The sequence below is a fragment of the Peromyscus maniculatus genome, chromosome 3 (genome assembly GCF_049852395.1).
Source record: "Peromyscus maniculatus bairdii isolate BWxNUB_F1_BW_parent chromosome 3, HU_Pman_BW_mat_3.1, whole genome shotgun sequence".
NCBI lineage: Eukaryota > Metazoa > Chordata > Mammalia > Rodentia > Cricetidae > Peromyscus > Peromyscus maniculatus.
Genome location: NC_134854.1, coordinates 62,982,677 through 62,987,865, shown reverse-complemented (window position 1 = coordinate 62,987,865; position 5,189 = coordinate 62,982,677).

Genomic DNA, 5,189 nt, shown 5'->3' with positions numbered 1-5,189 from the left:
AGAATCTCTGCTGCTGACCATTTAGGTGACAAGACTATGTTGCTGTAGCAAACTGCTACGGGGGGTGGGGGACAACAACTCTTCTGATTGTATTTGAAGGCCATTCCACAGGTGGCCTGTTAAAGCATATGACTGTTGATGTCACTGGCCCTAGTGAGGAACTTACTATTTATTCTATAGTTAACATGACATAACATCAAACTGCCCTCTAAATATTTATGTTTATGGCCACTTCACCAGAGAAGTCTTGGCTATGAGAGTCTTGGCTATGCAGAGAACTCATGCTCTTCAAGGTGCTGAGAATAAATGATAGTAAAGTTCTCAGCCTTCAACAAGACATCCTTTAGGGGCCAGGGAATACTGTAGAAGGCTGAGCAGATGGTAGGAGCCAGAAGGTAGGGAGAAGGGCTTCACAATGGTATCTTCTGGGCATGACACAGTTATTGCCGTCCTGAACACAGAACAGCGGCAGTCCCCTGCACTGGGCCTGCAAACCATCAGTATGGATGGTAGACAGGCTCCTGGGACTTTGTGCCTGTGAACTATTAGCTACTGGGAGATTCTGGGAGAGAACAGTCTTTGCTTCTGTTGTATACCCACCAGGGAGCCCAGCAAGAATGGATGGCCCTAAATCACAGTCACACAGAGGGCCTAGGTTAAACTCAGTGCTCAGTGAGTCACCAAAAAAGCAAAAAGATGTGAATGTAAGAAAGAAATTTGCAGTGGGGGAATTAAGAGGGGTGGGAGGCAAGCATAGTTAGAATATATTTTATACATGTATGAAAATGTCAAAGAACACATTTAACTAATCAGAAAAATACAGAGCCTAGGAGTCACTCAAGGGGGAGACATATTAGAGATCTCCCTTCTCAAAATCAAGACTGTAAAAGAGTACACCTCCAATGTAAGAATGAAGGAAACATTCTGCCATATGAGGAGGATTGCAAATTCAAGACCAGCCTGGACCACACAGCAAGCTCCAAGTCAGCCTGAGCTATACATTGTAAAACCTAGTTTTAAGAAAACAAAAGATAGCTTCAAGTTGTGCTGGGCTGGTAGATTAGAACACAGTACTGGATCCATGTTCACTTCCTGATAATGCTGCTGTTCTGTCTTGGGAAGCACATGCAGTTTCTAGTCTGCTGATAGTGGCCTCAGCTCCTTCAGTGACAGACACAATTACTAGACCCATCACAGAATGGAGCAGAGCTGCATCACCTACAACAGCCAAAACTCAGATCCCCCTCAGGCTCCTGACAAGAAGTTTATGTAACATGCTGCTGAGATGTCAATTGTTTTAGTGTAACAGGAAATATATATAATATTTAAATTATACCATTTCATGAAGAGTTATTTAATATCATAAAAGTCAGCTGATATACATTACTACATGAAGATAGTATATAATATTAAAATTACACCATTTCATGAAGAGTTATTTAATATCATAAAAGTCAGCTGATATACATTACTACATGAAGATAGTAAACTATGATGGATGTCTAAGTTGGTCCAGAAAAAAATTGATAAAATTTAGTACCCAATTGTGAAAATTAAAATGAATTAGGACTATTAATTTTAGAAGATGCTCTGGGAGATAAGGACCTATTATGAAGCTGGAGCAAATAATATGTAGTGGTATTTGTACAGGAATAGTCAAAAAGAATAAATGTGAGGGTCCAGATAGCATGCATTCACATGTGAATAGTTTATACTTGAGACAGGGGCCGTGGAAGATCCATTAAGAAAAGACATGTATGTTATCAGTAAATGGTGATGATGCAGGCATCCAAATTAAAAAAAACTAAATTATATCCCTATCATATCATACATAAGATTTAATACTCAGTATATAAAAGACCTAAGTAATAGGAAAAAAAACACCCTCAAGAATCATAAAAAGATTGTGCTGTGGTCTCAGAGTAGAGAAGGATTCCTGTTACAAGACCTTAAAAGTGTCATCTGTGAGAGTAGAGATTATAAAATGATGTGGCATTGAATAGGAACTTCTGATCACCCAGACGTGGAATAAAAATGCCACGTCTTCACTCATATGTGGATCCTAGTAGCAGATCTTTAGATTTGTGTCTAACTAAGAGTACCTGTAGAAGCCAAAAACTACAAAGGGGGCCATGGGTGGAGGACTGTCAAGGAGTTGGGGGGGGGGGGGTAGTAGAACACAGGTGGTGTGAAAGGGAAAAGGAAAAAGTAGGGGAGAAGTTTAAGTGGGGAAGGGGATAGGAAGGTGGAGCAGAGAGATGGGGAAAGGTGATTAACACAGGATAATTGAAAAAAACATATGGAAACCTATTGTTTTATAAACTTCACACACACACACACACACACACACACACACACACACACACGAAGCCACATATTGCCGAATAAAAAGCACTATGCCAGGTGTCCAGAAGATTGTTGGTGAGGAGAACCTCAGATACTCCCAGAACAACAGAGGCTATTGCTCCTGTTGCCCACTAGAACTCAATAACACCCTATTGAAGAAGACATACACATTTTGGTCACAGGACATGAAGGAATCAAGTTGGTACTGACCAGGAGGCTCCCTCCCTTTTAGCTGGCTTTCACAGTACCAAAAGGATCTATGTAAGCCGCTGGGAGAAAAATATCATGAAGGCTTACCCAGCTGTGAACTCTTCAATTTATAATAACAACTGCCCTGACAAGATATGTCCAGGGCTGCAACAATGGCATGAATGTTATGGGGTAACCAATTGCTTTGTGATTTATTTAAGGCCCACTCCACGGGAGGAAATGCATGTCCAGTGCTGTAAATCTGACCAAGGACCCATGTCTGAAAAATTTATTATGAGTAAAACTACTACTATTCTTTTACTAAATGAACATAGTATCAAAATGGTCTTTAAAGATATAGATATTTACCCACAGAATAGTGCAGCTCTCGGTTCTCATTAGAGAAGTTTCTTTGTGCAGTAGGTAGCAGTTTACACAAATACACATAATTGGCCAGAGTCCAAAAACAGTTGTCTGTGGAGTGCTCGAACATCAATAGTGCTATATCACACACCCTCTCCACCAAGACTCAGAGACCATCGTGGAAGAGGGGGTGAACAGATTGATTACAAGAGTAGGAAGGTTGGAAGGACTGGCAAACAACAGAGTCCCTCGAATATGACAGGGCCGCTGCACTCATGAACTTACAACAGCTATGGTTGTCTATACAAGATCTGAACAAGCCCAAACCAGTCTGCATTACAACATAGAGGGGTGAAGAGGCTCATGAGCCCCCACCCCTGGCAGAAGGACTCTTAACAATTGATGGCTACTAGGGGAAGAAAAATCAGTTCTCTTTAGGGGTATGGTATCTTATAAGTCACCATACTCCAGTGGATGTCCCCACACCAAAGCATATACCCAGCACAAATAAGACTCAGTGAGATATTTTTTAAAAGGAAGATATGGAGTGTGGAGAGGGGGTGTGAGGGTATAAAGAGTAGATCTGGGAGGAGTTGGAGGAATGAGGAGTGAACATGATCAAAACATATTGTGTGCACATATTAAATTCTCAAAGAATTAATAAAAACATTAGGTTTTAACAAAAAAAACTTACAATCATCAAAAGACAGCATAAAAGAGATTTGATAGGGTAGACAAAATCTGTAACATGTATAACCAGAAAAGGACAAGTATCTAAAATACATGAAGAACTATACTTTTGAAAGAACAACTATAATTGAGACAAAGCATAATTAGGATAAGAAAAATTCTAACTAGCAACATGCAGAATGATCAAAGTTTTTGTTTTTATTTAGAACCATGGAACTGTTGCACTCAATAAATTCTCAGGTTCAAGAAGAATTGCCCACGCTCCATGGAAAAAGAGCCCATTTCACAGTAACCTACATATTTTTTAAAAATTGACCTGTTAAGTTAAAGGGGGGAGAAGAACTGGAGAGATGGGTCAGTGGTTAAGAACACTGACTCTTCTTCCAGAGGACCTAAGTTCAATTCCCAGCACCCACATGGCAACTCACATCTGTCTGTTATTCCAGTTCCAGGGCATCTGATACCTTCACACAGACATGCAGGCAAAACACCAATGAGCATTAAAAAAAAATAAATTATCTTTAAAAAGAAGAAGAAAGACACACTGAATTCCAGCTGTGGAAGGAAACCCACTTCATTTTTGGAGTCTTGTAACTTTCTCTCCTCTTTATAGGCCAGATTCAACTGGATACTGAGAATGCTTTGCAAATTAAAAAGAAAATCACCTGCAGCAACTCTCCAGTACAGACGCATCAGAGACTCAGGGATGCCACCGGTTGCTAAGGAAAGAGCTCTACGTATCAGAGGGCATCACTTTGAAGCCAGCAAGGACCTCAAGGACTGACCTAACACTTTTGAAGACACGTGACTTCCCACAGGACTCCTGTGTTGAGAAGCAGGAAAGGGGAATGAAGGCAGAGAACAGAACTACCATACTGTATCATGAAAGGAGAAAGTGAGGGCTAAGGCTGTTTTAAGTTTAAGTTACTGTGCTTAGGGTTTCTATAAAACAAAGATACCTCTAACTTGTAAGCCTGGTTTGCCCAAGGACAGATAACTTCCTGGAATGATGGGGGCTATTTATGTAAGATAACAAGTCAAGTGTTTTTACCTCTGTAAACCAGTTTGGTTGCCCTAACTGAACAGGATGTGCTTGATCGCGTGTAAGCAGGAACTGTGTCAGGATGTATGCTTGTCCCTGATTGGATGAAGGTAGGAAGTACATAGCTTTGTGAATTTTGCCATTATAAGCCCCTGACTAAGCCGGGCAGTGATGCACGCACCTTTAATCCCAGCACTCGAGAGGCAGAGCAAGGCGGATCTCTGCCAGCCTGGTCGACAGAGCGAGATCCAGGACAGGCACCAAAACTACATGGAGAAACCCTATCTCGGGGGGGGGGGGGGGGGGGGAACCTGACTAATGTAATTCGCTGTTAAACTCTGAGAAACCCAGGTTTGGACCTGGCCAGTGTCCATGGTCCTGGCCAATATTTAATAAAGCTTGCTTCAAATTTGGCTCAAAAATTGTGGTAGCAGTCTTATTCTTGATGGTTGGATTTTAAAAAGCTCATAGGCCTTCAATCCAGTAACTGATGGAATTAGAGGCAGAGATCCACAACCATGCACCAGGCCGAGCTACAGGAGTCCAGGGGAAGAGAGAT